Source organism: Lacerta agilis, chromosome 11, assembly GCF_009819535.1.
Source record: "Lacerta agilis isolate rLacAgi1 chromosome 11, rLacAgi1.pri, whole genome shotgun sequence".
Taxonomy (NCBI): domain Eukaryota; kingdom Metazoa; phylum Chordata; class Lepidosauria; order Squamata; family Lacertidae; genus Lacerta; species Lacerta agilis.
Genome location: NC_046322.1, coordinates 25,322,430 through 25,341,178, shown reverse-complemented (window position 1 = coordinate 25,341,178; position 18,749 = coordinate 25,322,430). Strand labels below are relative to the sequence as shown.

Genomic DNA, 18,749 nt, shown 5'->3' with positions numbered 1-18,749 from the left:
TTTTGGAGAACCAAATTACTGAATGTTTCCCCATGTAAAAAAGAAGCCTTCTCCCCATAGTTGTCAACTTTCCCATTTTTTGCGGGAAATTCCCTTATTCCAGCACCATTTCCCATTGCAAAAAAAGGGAAAGTTGACAGCTATGGCAGTTTCCCAATGCAAAAAAAGGAAGGTTGACAGCTCTGCTTCTCCTTCAAATACTGAACCTGTTGAGACATTACATGAACAAGCTGAACTGAGCTTCTGGCTCATCTACTCAAGTTTGGAAGGCTTTGCTTCCATTTTTAGTTGCCATTTAAGCAAAAAGGTGTTTGTTTGTTTTTTAATGGCTTGTTGTTTCAGTATTTAAGTAAATATGGAAGCAAAAGTTTGTGAACTCTTCCTTGTGGCCATGCCAGAAGATTAGAGGGGGAGTGTGTAAGCCCAAGGCTCACTGCAGTTTATTCATCTCAAATGATTTAGTGCAAAATCCAAACATGGTCATTCAGACTTTTTAGCCTTTTGAATTTTGGCTTTTGGGTCCCACTGTTTACAATATGTCTCTGTTTACAATATGTCTCTGCTTATACACATATTTAACCTCTGCCAAATGAGAACAACCATTCATGTATCTGATGAAGGAGGCCCTACTCCAGAAAAGCTTATATCACAGTATATATGCTATCTTTAAAGGTACCTCAAGGCCTTCTGTCTTGGTTGCAACAGACCAACACAACTCTCTCATTTGGAATGTTCTCTAAATCTGTAACCCCAAATAGGGAGAAAATTCAAAAGATCTCTTCTGGGCTAAGCATTCAGTATCTCCTGTCCACAAAAATTAAAAACATCTGTTCATTTTTTTGTTTTTGTTAGGCAAGGTAAAGTAGTGACAGTAAACTATTCCATTTTTAATTCTGGCTAGTTTTCTACACCTAGGTCAGTTAGCGTCACATGACTGGAAGTGCACTTTAGTGAGCAACACAACATGCTTCACAGCAACTTGCCCTTATAAGAATGAATCACAATTCTAAAGAATTTTAGGGAGGCTTCATTTCACCTTGGTTCTACCCAACTTTTAAGCTACCAAGACATTTTCTTATTCCAAATGAGTTACTCCCCTTTGTCTCACATGTACTGAATTCACCGGGGGGGGGGGGAGCGAGATCAATCTAATTTAGTGTGATGGATATGTTACTATGCATTTCTGTTCACTAGTTAGCTATTTAAATGTGTACGTCAGCATTTAAGGTAATATGTAAATCATCAACAGAAACTATTACACTTGCAACTTTCATAGAACATGGTATACTTGCCATAGTATTTATGTAATCCTTGCTTCCACATACAGGCTGGCAAACATGCCTCACTTAATATTAAAACTGGCATGTCTAATGCACAAACCCTGCCATGGGCTTGTTCCTCTATGCTAATTAAGTTTTATTATACCCAACCTGAGGATATTAGTCAAATTGGCTGATATTTCTTGCTTTGACAGCTCAAGAACTGAAGCATTTGCTGAGCACATACCATGTCTTCCCCTGCCACTTCTTATTTGCGATAACTCCCTCTCCTCCCACCTCCTGTAATGTCTCTTTCACACATCCATAAATCCCTTCCTCTTTAAGACTATATGACGCTTAATTCTTCAGCAAACCCTCAGATAAGTTAGCATTACAATTTCAGGCTCTGTTCTTAAACTGAGGTATATACCTGCCTACATGAAGGGAGTCAGGTACTCAAAACTATATGAATTCCACCATGGACTTTATGGTCCCAGCTAAATCCCTCACAAACAGATACTGAAGTTAAACTATCTTTTAAAATAAATACTTGAATAAGATTTGAAAAATTAATAAGCAATCCTAACGACTATTGCAAATCAGCACCACCAACTTATTTCAATTATAATACCCAAACATCTTATTTGGAAGTTCTGTTGTGTGTGGGTTTGTTTGCTTGCTTGTTTTTAAGGAAAAACATCCCTCTAAGCAACTAAATGGCTTAGTTCACATATCACTTTAAACTATACAGTTATGCTGAACTACGATTAAAAGGTAAATGCACAGTGTATTGGTGCACAGAGCGAAAACTGCACCTGCTTCACCTCCTCTTCAGCTCCTACTGCCTCCACACTGCCAAGAACTTAGTGTTATCTCCAAGCCTGGGCTTATACATATACTATGTTTTTCTCCAAACAATTCATGAGCTGTAACAATGGTTATAGTTTGTAATTTTCGTTTTGGGCAAACAAACCATGAGCTCAGGGTCAGACATAATGTTAAGCCAAATGTTAAGTCACATGTGTTGATCTTTCATAACATGTAAAGGATTTGTTATAACCAATGCTCCTAGAAACATGCAACATAGGTGAGGAAACAGCACAGAATTCAGAGGGTTACTGCAGCAAGCTGCATTATGTGTTACAAAGTGGCAAGGAAAGAGGCTATAGGAATCCTGCAGCCTATGCCTGATCTTAACAGATTGGTGCTGAGGCAACGCTTTTTCTTTTTTTTTACTCTAGGCTAGTCAGAAGGGAATGTGCTGGATTATGGAGAAAGCTAGAGAGTTCCAGAAAAACATCTACTTCTGCTTCATTGACTACGCAAAAGCATTTGACTGTGTCGACCACAGCAAATTATGGCAAGTTCTTAAAGAAATGGGAATGCCTGATCACCTCATCTGTCTCCTGGGAAATCTCTATGTGGGACAAGAAGCTACCATTAGAACTGGATATGGAATAACTGATTGGTTCAAAATTGGGAAAGGAGTACGACAAGCCTGTGTATTGTCTCCCTGCTTATTTAACTTATATGCAGAATTCATCATGCGAAAGGCTGGACTGGAAGAATCCCAAGCAGGAATTAAGATTTCCGGAAGAAACACCAACAACCTCAGATATGCTGATGACACAACCTTGATGGCAGAAAGTGAGGAGGAATTAAAGAACCTTTTAATAAGGGTGAAAGAGGAGAGCGCAAAATATGGTTATGAAGATCAACATCAAAAAAACTAAGACCATGGCCACTGGTCCCATCACCTCCTGGCAAATAGAAGGGGGAGAAATGGAGGCAGCGAGAGATTTTACTTTCTTGGGCTCCATGATCACTGCAGATGGTGACAGCAGTCATGAAATTAAAAGACGCCTGCTTCTTGGGAGAAAAGCAATGACAAACCTAGACAGCATCTTAAAAAGCAGAGACATCACCTTGCCGACAAAGGTGCATATAGTTAAAGCTATGGTTTTCCCAGTAGTGATGTATGGAAGTGAGAGCTGGACCATAAAGAAGGCTGATCGCCAAAGAATTTATGCTTTTGAATTATGGTGCTAGAGGAGACTCTGGAGAGTCCCATGGATTGCAATAAGATCAAACCTATCCATTCTGAAGGAAATCAGCCCTGAGTGCTCCCTGGAAGGACAGATCCTGAAGCTGAGGCTCCAATACTTTGGCTACCTCATGAGAATAGAAGACTCCCTAGAAAAGACCCTGATGTTGGGAAAGATTGAGGGCACAAGGAGAAGGGGACGACAGAGGACGAGATGGCTGGACAGTGTTCTCAAAGCTACCAACATGAGTTTGGCCAAACTGCGGGCGGCAGTGGAAGACAGGAGTGCCTGGCGTGCTCTGGTCCATGGGGTCATAACGAGTCGGACATGACTAAACAACTAAACAACAACAACAACAACAAATCAGAAGGGAGGCAACCCATCATGGGCAAGGGAAGTTGATCAGGAAGCTATATGGAATACCTGATTATTGAGACTAGAGAACTGAAAGCTAGTCTATGGTTGTCAGTATAAAAATTACTGCTGAATGTGAATTATCTACACCACAAGGTAAGAGATCTTCTGTGTGTCCACAACATTATTCAATAGAAGTGCTATCTACTATGTTCAAGTAGAAGAGTATTGTAAAAGGGTTGGGGGGGGGTGAAAGTATGGATGAGGGAAAGATTTTGCCAGCCTGCCAGCTAGCTTATGCTGTACTTTAAAATTTCACTCCATCTCTTTGTATGGATTCAGAATGATTTTATCCTGAGACACAAGTTGGCCATTGTTTTATCATACTTGGCCCTCAGCTCCTATATGAACATAACAGTGGGCAGAGCCAATATTAGTAGACTATAAATTATTTTCATAGATCTCATTTAAAAAATTGTTGACAACAAGGGGACAAGGGAAAACCATTGGCTGTGCAAATCACTTTGCGTATGCAGAACAGTTTATTTGGCTACAGTTTTGCATTGCCCTCACAAAAGGTTACGGCAAGCTGCTTGTGTATAAGAAAAGTAGTTGCTCAACATACAGACGCTTGTTTCTTTATGGAGATCAGGTTATCTAGCATGGCCTTTAGTGGACACTTGCTTCTTAATCTGACACTTACTCCTAGGGGACAATTTTGATTAACAGTGTGTAAAAGGAAAATTCTTTCTGAATTTTTCTATAGTTGCATGAGGATTCTGTTATATGAAACACTAGCTATTCTCCATTTTGGGGTGGGGGTAGAGACAAATTCAGGGATGGAAATACATTTCCAAGCCTTGGGGAACTAGTCATATACAACAGAGACAAATTATTTTTATCCCTAAACTATATAACTAATGGATTGCCAGAAAGAATGCCATGTTAAGTTTGCATTCTTGTTATAAGCGTCTGGCACCTTCAATTTTTAACGAATTTATAATGGCATAAGCTTTTGTGAGCACAGTTCATTTCATGAGATGTATGAAGCATTATCCTAAATTGGCAAGAATATACATACAGTTTTTTTGGAGGGAAGGGGTAGAGAGAAAATGAGTGGAGGAAATGAAATGCTAAAAGAACAAAAATTACAGTACCTGAAAGGAAAAGATACAATGTTTTGTTAACTGTACCTTAAGTTTGCCAAACACATGAACTTCAATGGCTCTTTTAGTATGACTAACATTGACTCTACCCCACAATTTTGCATGCCTATTATAACAGCAGAAATGCATGAAAATGTTAAATCTTACCTATCAATTAGATATACAAATCATTTGACAAAAATACGCTAAACTGCCCTGCTCAAAGAGGAGCCCATGGAGCAAGGTAGTAAGGCGGGTTAACTGCCACAGCACCAAGGATGGCTCCCAATGAGCAACTTGCTCCAAAAAGGGTTAGAAATGGGCAGATACCTATTTGACCTCTGCCTTGAGGTCAGCTTCTCTTATATGCTTTTGGAAAGTTTAAGTGTCTCCTAAAAGGCCAAACCTCTGACTCAAAGATAGGCAATTCTCATGCACTGCATGGCAAACTTGCATGGTGTGCTCCTTATGCCATTAGACTGGTAAGGTGGTATGGATTCTTCAAGTCCCATGGACCAATGAGGCTCCTGGCTCTGCTTTTACAGGCTCTGGTGTTGTGGAATTTGGTTCAGTGGGCTCCTGCCTGCCAGGCTTGGGTACAGTGGTCTCTTAATCACAAACATTAGGCTCATAACCAAGAACCTGGTACATCTCCTTAGCTGGCAACACTATAGCCTCTGTCCCAAGTATCCTGGTCACTGCTGTCACAAAAATGGATTTTTCAGCAGCATGAAATATTACATCCAAAAAACCATACACTGTGAATGTTTCTTAAACTATCTTTCGATTTGCCTTTGAGAAATTCAGAATATACTTTCAGTCTACTTCAGTGAAACTTTATTTAAATATGTGATCATTACCTCTTCCTACTTTCTACAGCATGAGTAAGGAACAGCACTTGTTTAACCACACTAAGAGCCTATAGTAAAACCAGAGCACTACAGCTAATTTGTAATATAATCTTGATTAATATGGAGACCACTGAAGGTTGAGAAATTCTATCTTACCAGCTCCATTTACCCTGACTTCCAATATCAAATATACATCACCTGTTCAGGCACTTAAAATTATTAAATGGACTTACAAGTCAACTTTTGAAACTATTATCCACAAGAGAATCTTTTAGGTTGACTTCCTTCTTAGATCTCTCCAAGCATGACAGCTAACAAAACATATAAAATTAAAGCCAAGATTCACTTCATTCCATTAAAAACTTACCACAAGAGAAACAGGTCACTTATGGTCCATTATGTTGCCTTTCCTCTCCCTCTGCATAATCAGGAATTAGAGTCTTGTCACTGCACTCTTCCTACAGAAGAAATAAATTGCCATTCCAACACTATGGCAGTACATAGTGTATGGCCATACAACTCAGGGTCTCTACATCTTTAAAGACCTAGTTACCCATTGATTTTTTGTTTGTTTGTTTGTTTGTTTGAATCACCTGCAATTCAGCACTTGGTTTGCATCCAATTATAATCAGACCTCTTAAGGAACATTATGTATCATTGTCCAGTATAACAAATAATAATTGCTTTATGTTACCCTCACTTCCATTTGCAGCATTAATTACCATACAAGTAAACAGCAAACGTTTGTGCACATACCATTATTCATCTTTGTTTTAAGCAAAGTCACAATCATCTGCATTTGATGCTAAACCCTCCATGCAAATCCTGCATCTCATATAAGCTGGTGAAAGTCCTTGACCAACCCACACCAAAAAGGGTGAATTCTTACCATCTATATATATAAAATCGTAAAAGGTGGGTGTTTGTGCTGTACCACCTTTCTCCGCAAGCGCTTGACCGACTCTGTTCAAATTTGGACACAACGTTCCATGGGCATATGGGAAGGATCTTACGTAGTTAGATTGCAAAAATACACCTAACCCAGGTAAAAATTGTGAGCATGCCGCTCACAAACACCGCTGCTGTCTCCGGTGGCAGCTGTAGACCCACGCAGGCAGGAACAACTGTTTGTGCGGTTGGCGGCCATGGCTCCATCGGGTGTGGCAGAAAAGTGAGGCAAAACGTCGCTTCCGCCATCTGTGGTGTTACCTCAGCCACCTACAGAGCCAGGAGGGCGGAAACGGCACTCTCAAACCTTTCAAGTTTCCGACGCCACCTCCACTTACAAAACAGCCAGGGCGGGCGGAAACGAAACTTACCATCATTTGCTGCGCCGGCAGTAGCAGCTGTAGAGCCAGCCGGATAAGAAGCAGTTTCCGACGCCGCCTCCACTAACAAGACGGCCGTAGCGCCTGTGGAGTCAGCCGCAAAAAAAACTTTGGTCATTTCCGGGACTCCATCTCCACTGAGAGGAGAGTCTGGACGCCCGGAAACGAAATGACCGCCATTTATGGCAGCGCCTAAAGCATCTGCAGAGCCAGTAAGGAAACCACACATCCTCAACTTCAACAAGAAAAAGTGCCCGTAAGCATACACTTCTACTTTTGCACTGCACCCCCCTTTCCCATTTCACCAAATCAGCCACAGCAACGCGTGGCCGGGCCAGCTAGTATGTAATGAAAATGGTAAATATTTCTACAAAACTCTGTATCTCAAAAGTTAGAGAATAGCCACATGCTGCAATCTATCACAATTTTAACTACCACCCATTCATTTTATTTTGTCAAGATTTCTGTATGTTACATGCTTGTTAATATTTTTTTCAGAGCTTTGGAGGTAATTGTCATATGCATGTTTGACTTTAGCTGGGGGGGGGGGATGAGAACTTAAATTCAACAAGTTTCCAAAGTAGAAGTGGGGAACCTGTGGCCCACCATTTGTTGGCTACAACTCCCATCATTCCAGACTACTGACCATGCTAGCTAGGCTAAAGGGAGATCCAGAAATATCTAGGAATCCTCCAGGTTCTCCAGCCCTGGTTGAAGGCATGTTTTATTCTTTGTGTAAATAATTATGAGCATTTCCTGCAGCTGGATGTCCTCATGAAGTGGAAACATTCTTGGACATTGTCCTGCAGGTCAAGCATTAATTCAGACAGTAATGGAATACCCCATGTATGTGTTGATATACTTGTCCAATCAACATCCCATGTAAACACATATGAAGATTTTTGACAATTTCACAATAAACCACATTTCAGTTGAGAAAAGATACATATAGTTACTTGCTCCTTAACATATCTGATCTTACAGGTTCATCTTCAAATTCAGCAGCACAAAAATCATCCAATTCTTCTTCAGTATTATCTGCATGAGAGCAGTACACTTGACAGTATGCTGCAACTAAAGCTGTTGGGTCAGGTGCAATGCCATGGCATTCTGTAGAGGCCACTTTCCTGGAGGTATATAACTTAGGTGACCCGAAGCCAGGTGAGATATCTACACACTTAAAAGGTAAAGGGACCCCTGACCGTTAAGTCCAGTCGTGAACAACCCTGGGGTTGTGGCGCTCATCTTGCTTTACTGGCTGAGGGAGCTGGTGTTTGTCCGCAGACAGCTTCTGGGTCATGTGGCCAGCATGACTAAGCCGCTTCTGGCGAAACCAGAGCAGCACACGTAAACACCGTTTTACCTTCCCGCCGGAGCGGTGCCTATTTATCTACTTGCACTTTGACGTGCTTTCAAACTGCTAGGTTGGCACTTACTCAATATCTAAACACATTGGGCATTATTAGCATGGAACACTCTAGGTGGAGATGTGGCTGACCACACAAAGCACTCTAGGTCTTGTATTTCACAGCTGATGGTGCTGACTTAACATGGCAGGGATGTATTTGGCCAAGATCCACATAAATTGTGATTATCATAGAATCATAGAGTTGGAAGAGACCACAAGGGCCATCCAGTCCAACCCCCTGCCAAGCAGGAAACACCATCAAAGCATTCCTGAAAGATGGCTGTCAAGCCTCTGCTTAAAGATCTCCAAAGAAAGAGACTCCACCACACTCCTTGGCAGCAAATTCCACTGTCGAACAGCCCTTACTGTCAGGAAGATCTTCCTAATGTTTAGGTGGAATCTTCTTTCTTGTAGTTTGAATCCATTGCTCCGTGTCTGCTTCTTTGAAGCAGCAGAAAACATTCCTTTCTCCCTCCTCTATATGACATCCTTTTATATATTTGAACATGGCTACCATATCACCCCTTAACCTTCTCTTCTCCAGGCTAAACATACCCAGCTCCCTAAGCCGTTCCTCATAAGGCATCGTTTCCAGGCCTTGGACCATTTTGGTTGCCCTCCTCTGGACATGTTCCAGCTTGTCTGTATCCTTCTTGAACTGTGGTGCCCAGAACTGGACACAGTACTCAAGATGAGGTCTGACCAGAGCGGAATACAGTGGTACTATTACTTCCCTTGATCTAGATGCTATACTCCTATTGATGCAGCCCAGAATTGCATTGGCTTTTTTAGCTGCTGCATCACACTGTTGACTCATGTCAAGTTTGTGGTCTACCAAGACTCCTAGATCCTTTTCACATGTACTGCTCTCAAGTCAGGTGTTTCCCATCCTGTATTTGTGCCTTTCATTTTTTTTTTTTTTGCCCAAGTGTAGTACTTTACATTTCTCCCTGTTAAAATTCATCTTGTTTGCTTTGGCCCAGTTCTCTATTCTGTTAAGGTCATTTTGAAGTGTGATCCTGTCCTCTGGGGTATTAGCCACCCCTCCCAATTTGGTGTCATCTGCAAACTTGATCAGGATGCCCTCAAGCCCATCATCCAAGTCATTGATAAAGATGTTGAATAAGACTAGGCCCAAGACAGAACCCTGTGGCACCCCACTAGTCACTTCTGTCCAGGATGAAGAGGAGCCATTGATGAACACCCTTTGGGTTCGGTCAGTCAGCCAGTTACAAATCCACTGAATGATAGCATTGTCTAGCCCACATTTTACCAGCTTCTTTACAAGAATATCATGGGGCACCTTGTCAAAGGCCTTGTTGAACTATCCAATTGCTGTGGACCTACCATCTCTTGGGGTATAGACCTTGCAAAAAACCATATGCAACATTGTTCATCAAATCTGGTAAGAATCTTGGTCCTGGATCATAGGCTAATTCCAAGGCAAATTAAGAAAGAGCCCATAAAAGAATAGACTCAGACTTGGGAGTGCACTAGTTAAGAGCCATTTAACGGCACAAATTTACAAGGTTGTACTTGTAGAATTTTATTCAGCTAAAGATTGTAATATATAGAGAATAGCCACACTTTACGTGATCATTATGTTACAGTGGTATTTTGTGCAGCAAATACATGAAGCATACATGACAAGCTGCTACTAGACAAAAACAAAGTACTTGGATGGCAGGTCCAGTCAATTTACTAAACCTATCTCAACATGCAAGTGAAACAAATATAATTCTGGGTTATCAATGCATATTATTCCACCAATTTCTACATGGTAAGGGTATAATATTCCACCCAAATTTTCCTTTGTCAATAATCATACTTTCGTAACCTTAGAACTTTGCTATTATAACACAACCAAATACACCTTTCCTTCAAAGGATGCAGCTGAAGCAGAACAGAAGGGCTTGTATCAACAGGCGTGAATTACCAGGAAATCCTTACACCAGAGTGAGCAATGGTTTCATGGGCCCTTCAGGCACAAGCTGGGGTGCTATTTTTAACTAAGAAAAAACTGAATGGACTGGATCCTGCATAATGTCTTCCTCCCAAGTTAACAGTGGACTGAGGGCAGGTTATTAATACTACCCCTTCTACCCAAAGTGAATAGAAGAAGTGGCCTTACTTTAGAGGCCCACAATCATCTTCTCAAACTTAATGCCTAAGTCAATAGCCGAGCTTTGTACATTCCTGAATTTGGTAACTAAAGATAAGTAGGGACTTGCTTTTACTCTTATTACTGTAATTTGCCCTGAGGATCAAGTTTAAATATTCAGTAAATGAATAGAAGTAGCTTTTTAAAAAGGTAGAAATTAATTTTTGGGGTTGTTTTTTTTTTAAATCTAGCTCTACATCTCCTGTGTACAGGGTAGCTCACAAAGTTCAAAAGAAATACCCTTAAAAACCACAGACCTTTTTTTTTTTTGCAGCAGTATACCATCACTATTATCTAAAAGCCATCCTGAAAACATTTTGGCATTTGGAAAATTCAGGGACAGGGATTTTCTCTTTTAGCAGGCTATTCAACAACCCCAGAGCATTGAGTATGCCCTGTTGTTTGCAGAGGTCACCATTCCATACATAATTACAACATACATAGCAGGACACTCAATATATTTATATTTTAATTGGCTGGGGAACACAAATTGTAGGTATGTCAGTAACCATAAACATATTCTTTGTGGGTCCAAAAATTTAAGCAAATGTTTTCTTAACTGTGTAACAAATGCTAACAGGTCAGTTTGCTTCAATCTTTCACATGCAGATGAAACCCGGAAGTTATGAAGACAAGCCTTCAATGAAAGAATTTCATTATGGTCACAGGCCACAGAAGGTCCCTCACCATAGCATACACAGACCCCAATCCAGTTTTGCACAAATTCAATTGTGAACACCCATTTGTCAATCAGAAAAGCTCTAAGGTTACACTGAGTCAGTGTTCAATCTGATAAAGCTGCAACTTGTAGGCAGAAACTAGATGTAGCCTCAAACTTTGTATGTAGAATCTATTCATTCACATTTTCTATTCTAACAGGTGATCACCATAGATAGCTTAGTAGCTGGAGCACAAAACTCTTAATCTCAGGTTTGTGGGTTCAAGTCCCACATTGGGTGAAAGATTCCTGCATTGCAGGGGGTGGGCTAGATGACCCTTGTGGTCCCTTCCAACTCTATAATTCCATGATTCAATGTGTGCATGGAAGTCTGATTCCACATGTGGATCAGCTTAGGCAGACATTAATGTGTACTAAAGGCAACGTTACCCCTTCTATGCCCATTCAACACTGCAAACTGTGGAACTAGCACTTTGGAAAGTGCTACACAATATCCATTCCACACTTGTAAATAATTAATCTCTCAGTGTGGCAGCACCTACATTCTGGAACTCACTACCCACTGACCTTCACTGTGTTGTTTTCAATGCCTGCTTAAAAAAAAACTGTTTAGGTAAGCTTGCCTAGATATGCAAGGTTTGTGTGTGTGTGTGTGTAATGTACACCCCCCCTCTCTCTCTATATATATATATATATGTGGCAGCATGTTTCTATCTTCTGACTTTTACTGATAATTTTATACATTATGTTCTATGTAAACCACTTTGACAATAAAGTAGTGCAGTTTTTTTAAAAAAATTAAGTGTGTAATTGTGAAAAATAGCCACTAGCTATATTAAAACTGAACTAAAGTACACATTTTAAATTTGAGAGCAGACATGTATACAGATAAGTATTTTAATAAATTGATTAACGGTTCGTTCACCTTTTCAAATAAGTCTTCTGTTAATGACTAAATACTTCATTGCACCTATTAAAGATTCACTACATGCAAATATTGCCATCTGATTACTGCTTTGACTTAACCTGCTTTAGTTGCCTATTCAGCTACACTTTTCTGGCATGCAGAACTATATAAATTTACTATTTTTCTTTTGTCTCCCAATGACTTATTGAACAGTACAGACAGGCATTCATCTGAATTACGAATGGAGGTAAATCTTATTTGCTATTATTTATTAATTTTAGATAATATAACAATTAGAACATAATTGTATGAACACTAAAAAATAAAATGTTTATATTGATAAAAAGGTAAAGGGACCCCTGACCATTAGGTCCAGTCATGTCCGACTCTGGGGTTGCGGCGCTCATCTCACGTTAATGGCTGAGGGAGCCGGCGTACAGCTTCCGGGTCATGTGGCCAGCATGACAAAGCCGCTTCTGGCAAACCAGAGCAGCGCACAGAAACGCTGTTTACCTTCCCGATGGAGCGGTACCTATTTGTTGCGGGGATTCGAACCACCGACCTTCTGATCAGCAAGCCCTAGTCTCTGTGGTTTAACCCCCAGCGCCACCCGAGTCCTTTTATATAGACATACAGAACATATATAAACATAGCTCACTGAAAAAGTCAAATTAGGAAAAGTTTCCACATCACTAATGAAATGTAATACATACACACACCACTAAACAGGCTTTGAACCAATCAGACAAAGGGGAAAATTCAAAGGCCTGTCAGATAATTTACTATCATATAAGCTTGACTTGCCAAGAGCAATAATTCCAACAAATCTTTTCAAATTGTATTAATAAAATGAATGTAATTTATGACATATCACTAGCCTAAGCAGAAGTGTGCTATTTAAATAGGGCCTAATCCTATATGGTGACTAAACTAATCTAAAGCTGAAATATTATACACCTTTACCTAAGAGTAAGTCTACTTCTGTGTAGACATTTACAGGACTGCACTGTACAGTATTTTAAGTCCAACCAATATCAAGAACAATAAATAGTTCAAAATACAATAGTTTATGCTCTATGGCTACTTGTTAGATATACAATATCTTATAGTTATATGTATCATGCAATGATACCTTCTATCCCTCTTTAGAATATGTTTTGTGGGGAATGTAACACAGCTTTGGAAGTGCTAATTCACTGTAAAATGATTACTCTGTTTAGGCTATTCTGCCACGCATAAGCCATATAAGGAAGTTGAAGTTCACTGCCATCTTTCTGTCCAATCCTTTGAAATGGCCAAGAGTAACCTTTACTGGTGTCTTTAAAGATCATGTGTATAGTTTGAAAGTTTCCTAATCATGATGATTGACGCCAAGAGAAATTTGCCTTTACTCCCATCAAGACAGACCAGCAAAACATAGCATGGACGTTGATTTAAACCATCCGCAGTACAAAAATAATGCCTCAGTTATAGTCCTCTGGCTAATGCACAATTTAGAAAACATGTTCAAAGCAGATCTGTACAAAAACAAATGGCAAGTTGCTTGTGAAGTCATCAAAATTATATAATTCAACAGGTGATACAACACATTTTGCTTTCCTTACAATAAGAATTGCTTAATCTTAACAATTTTTCAGAAAACTCAATATTTTCATACCTTTTCCCAAAACACCAAGACCAAACTACGTGGTTAAAAAAACAACAACAAATGAAACAATTGAATTCCACTATTGGGGGGAAATAAATTTGTCCATAAACCACCTATGCAAGTAGATGTTTGCAAATAAAGTTTAAACTCCCTCAGGAGATAGCCACTGACTAAATGTGCTGAAGCTGTTTTATAACAATATGACAAATACCTCTACTACTCAAACGTTTTTGAACTACTTGTTAAGTCTCACAAAACAGCAGGCCTGTCTGAACTGTGTCCTTACTCGACAGCTAAGAAATGCCTTCTAAAAGAAAGACACCAGCCACTAAGAAAAGAAAAAGTCTTCAAACTTTAATGGTACAAGGGAAAAAGAATATTTGCCATTTTTGCAAACGGAATGCTTGCAGAGAAAGAAAGTTATCGGTCCAGCAACTTGCTTCTACAGATGACATGTTTTAAGATCACGAATGCATAATCAGGCAGTTTCACTTCAATACCTTCTACTATGGAACAAAGAAACTTCTGTCTGAGAAGCTTTACGCACACAAAATCAGCTCTCCTAGATTTCTCCTCTGCAACAAAATTTCAAAGTACCGGTAATGATTAGACTTTCTCTCTCTCTCTCTCTCTCTCACAGACACACACACACACACACACGGAGAGGGGGGGGGAGAGAGAAAGAAACTGGAAACCAGCTTCAAAATCCAGAAAGACATTTAAAAAGCTAACGAAAGTAAGGACAGGAGGCAGACCACCATCTCAAAATGAAGTACAATTGTGTCCCCTTTCTCCGACACATAAAAAGGGTTTCATTCCTAATGTTCCCGCACACGCACACTTTCAAAATTATTTCTTTTGAAAACCAACCTCACAATTCGGGCGTGCAGATCTCCATTTGCACCAGGTTCCTTCACTACCCAATGGATGATTTAAATCCAAATCAAGTTTTCTCAGCAGTTCAGAAAAGAAAAAAACGGGGTGGGGGCCGGGGGGGGAGGATGCAACAGCTTTCGTCGACGTTGTTGGGTTTTTTCTTTTCTTTTCCGGGGATAGGGGTGTCGTTCAGAGGCGTGGAAATTTAGCAATGCCAAGCTTGCGGCCCGGCCGGCCGAGGTGAGTTATTTCTCCCCCTCCCCCCGGCCTCCTTCTTCACTTTTCTTCGCAGTTGAGCGGGGGGGAAGGTCTCTGCGTCGCCTCAGCTTTCCCCCTCTTCCGCCGTGACAAATGCGCGGTTTCAGGTGCCTCGAACGCCGCCCAGTCCCGGCAGAAGAAGACTCACTTCCCGCCCCTTACTGAGGCGGCGGCGGTGTTGGGCGAGGGGGGGGGACACGGGGCGACCGCGGGGGCCGCAATGCCTGCGCCGGAGCCTGGCCCAGCTCTCCTTTTCAAAGAGGCTCCAGAGCTGCGGACCCGCCTCCGTCGTCGACCCCCCCCCCCTCCACCCTTCCTCCCCTGGCTGCTTCTCCTTTCTCTGCGTCCCCTCGCTCGCTAGGCCGGGCCCAGGATGCTGTAGCGCCTGCCGCAACCCACCGCCAGGGGCATGTGGTGGGATGCGAAGCGCAACAAGCCCCCTTTTTCTTCCTCCTCCTCCTCCTCCTCCTCCTGCTTCTGCTCTTCCTTCTTCCACTGCGCAGCCTTCTTGTCTTCTATTCGTTCGCTTTTCCTTCCTGCCTTCCTCCCTCGCTCCGCTTGCCTTCCTCCCTCGCCCTCCCCGCCTCACACACACACACGGCTCCTCCTCTCCACACTTCCCCCTTCCTCTCCCTCCTTCCCGCCCCTCTCGCTTGGCAGGCTCGTTCCTCTGGGCGCCGGCCAGTGACTCGCTGAGGTGTCTCCTTCAGGCTCCCCAGAGATAAGGGCGGCGGCGGCGGCGGCAGGCAGGCCGGCCGCGGGGAGCGAGGGAGGGACGGAGAGCGGGCGGCGGGAGCAGTTCTATTACTATTACTACTACTACTACTACTACTACTACTACTAAGCACCGCCGCCCAGGCCAGGGGGAGACACTGCAGCGCCGCCCAGACAGCCAAGCGTGACTGACTAGCGCGCGCGCACACACACACACAGTCGGTCTCGGTTTCTCTCTTTCGGCCCCAACCGCGCAGCTGCACTAGTTTCCCCTTCAGACTTTTAGCCTTAGAGCCAGACAACAAGTCTGGAAACTGGCGAAGCGAGCAGCAGCGCGACTTAGCCAATCCGGAGAGAGGAGCCTCTAGCAACAGCCAATGACCCTGCTCTGAAGGGCGACTGTGAAAGGGGAAGGAAGAGCAGGTTAGGGTGTGTGAATTGAAAAAAAAACAAAAACGTGAGATGCACAGAGAGAGATCAAGCCATCTGGGGCGGGGAGGGGAGCGGTGTTTAGGAACACTTTTGCGCTCTTAGGTTTGGGGAGAGAAAGGAAGTGGCGGGGCTGAGGGACGGGAAGGGAAGGAGGATAAGAACTGAGAGAGAGAGAGAGAGAGAGAGAGAGAGAGAAAGTGGGTGTTTTCTTTTAAGGCAACTGAGGGCAAGGCGAGGCGAGGAGAAGGTGAAGGAAGAAGAAAAGCAGGAGGAATACAAGGAAGGGGAACCCAGCAGCGAGAGCAGCTTAGACAAGACTTGACCTAGATTGGCGTGAAACTAACTTGGCATCTTCCAACCTTGTATCTCATAGTTGTGTGTGTAAACAAAGCAAACACAGTTTTAAAGAGTGCTGGCTAATCTTTCCTGCTCACAATCAATACCTTTTCTTATCTCAATAAAATAAAAAGGCAACCAGGTTACTCTTTTTAGGCTGCAATCCTAAGCATGTCCATTCAGAATAAGTTCTATTGAATCTATAAGACAGGTGAGGGGTTCGAATTGGAGCCTAAATTGGGTTTCTATAGCAAAGGTGGCTCAGTTCTCAAAATACTTTCTGAAAGGCTTGAAATAATTCTGAAATGAAGGTGTACAACTGCCCACATGACTTTTCATAAATGGACTGCCCATAAAAATCCCATCACAGGTTCACCCACTGTGTGAAGGACTTGCATGGCAATGTTGCTAGCCTTGTTCCTGACCACCACTGATGCCCTCAACAGCTACCAGCTGCTAGCCGCTCACAATAAGTACGGGCCTACAAACATACAGATGTATCTATGCAGGGTTTGTGCAAGTGACAAGGAATCCTGGGCTGATTAAAACTGACCCTTGCATGGACGTCTACTACACACATGTATCTGTGAAGGGACTAAAGTTAACCCGCATCAGTGCCGGATTTATGTATAGGCTAAGTAGGCTGAAGCCTAGGGGGCCTCGCCAGCCCGCCCACTCCCTAGCAGGAAGTCTCCCCTCTCCCAAAATTGCAAACCCAAGACTTCAGCAGCCCTGTTTAGGGAAGTTTTTAATTTGTGACTTTGTATCGTATTTTGGTATTTGTTGGAGGCTGCCCAGAGTGGCTGGGGAGACCCGGCCAGATGGGCGGGGTATAAATAATAAATTATTATTATTATTATTATTATTATTATTCATGCAAGGGCAGGGCAATTCAGGCCTCTAAGTCTAGGGGGCCTCACCAGCCTGCCCTCTCCGCAGTGCCGCAGTCTCCCCTCTCCCAAAATTGCAAACCCAAGACTTCATGCGAGGGCAGGGCAACCCAAGCCTGTAAATCTAGGGGGCCTTGCCAGTCTGCCCACTCCCTAGTGCCGCAGTCTCCCCTCTCCCAAAATTGTAATCCCAAGACTTCATGCAAGGGCAGGGCAACTCAGGCCCAGCAACTATGAGTCTCAGGGCTAGGCAGTGGTGCCCAAATTGAAGCAGTGGGGCACAACATGATTTTTTTTTTGTAGGCCCCCAGTTCACAGCCAAAGTCTGCAGAATCTTATAAATAAAATCCATCTAGATTGCCCTTGTGCGGGGGGCCCTTAGAAGCGGCACACGGGGCCCAATTTGGCCAAGTTGCTCCAATTGCCTTAAGGTCAGTGCTGATGAGACTGTGCTGAGGTTGGACTGACAAGCTCTGCACCTTCTGGTGTCACTATTCAGAGTACAGACTCAATGGCTTGTTATGGAAATAAAGGGGGACACTTAGTGGGAATCAGTTTTGTCACCTCTTCCCCCCCAAAAAACCCCGAAACAATGAACCCAGCCACCTTTTATTCACAGTTCCATAAGCACTACACTACAGCACGGCCATAAACCTGTATGTTCCACCGCTGAAACATACACCCAATAAGTAGCCATGGAGATTTATGTTACTGCTTTATGAATGAACACTGTGTTTATTAATGGACTCTGTGTTTTGTGAATTCCCTAAGAGCCACCAATAGGGAGCTCTAGAATCTGACAGTTAACCAATTGGGTACTACCAAACAGTGACCCCTATTGCTGAAAGCAGGTAACCAGCAGGGAATGCGTCACCTCAGCCTTTGCACTGTTGACTTAACACCCCCTGCTGTGCAGATAATGGAGAAAGCTTGTAATTTGTATCCCTTCTGGCATCCTGGCCAACACTTTTACGCTGCTGTAAACCCTGGAGCACCAAAAGCCCAGAATAGCAGCAAATAAAATCCGCTCATACATCAGCGACTGATAAGATTTGTCAACCAGTTCTTCCAAAGTCTTCATAAATTATAAAGCTCCAAAATATAGGCCAAAAGAGAGCAGGTCTGGGAACAGTGAGGCATACAATGGGCACCACCAGTGAAAAGGCGCTGCTTTGTGTAGCTCCTGTCCTGTCATTTGATAGGGTGCCCACTTGCACTCCTTCTTGACATGGAATGCTCTCTTTTGGAGTCTCCAAGTCTAGTACAAAGACCATAAGAAGGGAGAGCAGACACCTTCCCAGCAGCTGTTAATCAAGCAAGCAAGCACACAGGTCACCTTTGTCACAGTCAAGACGCCTATGTCCTGGCCAGGCCTGCACCCAATATTGTTTTTGTACAATCTTCTTTGTCCTCAGTAACCAAAATTATATTATCAACATGAAGTTATTTTCCTTCATT

The 18,749-nt window shown here is 42.5% G+C and overlaps 1 protein-coding gene across 1 annotated transcript in view; it reads right to left on the bottom strand.

Annotated features, from left to right (window-relative positions):
- Positions 1 to 14,798, bottom strand: part of ERBIN (erbb2 interacting protein) — an 88,749-nt gene extending 73,951 nt beyond the window's left edge. The window contains 1 exon segment of the mRNA XM_033164101.1: positions 14,656 to 14,798. The gene's annotated coding sequence lies outside the window, so the exon portion shown is untranslated.
- Positions 14,799 to 18,749: the final 3,951 nt, after the last annotated feature.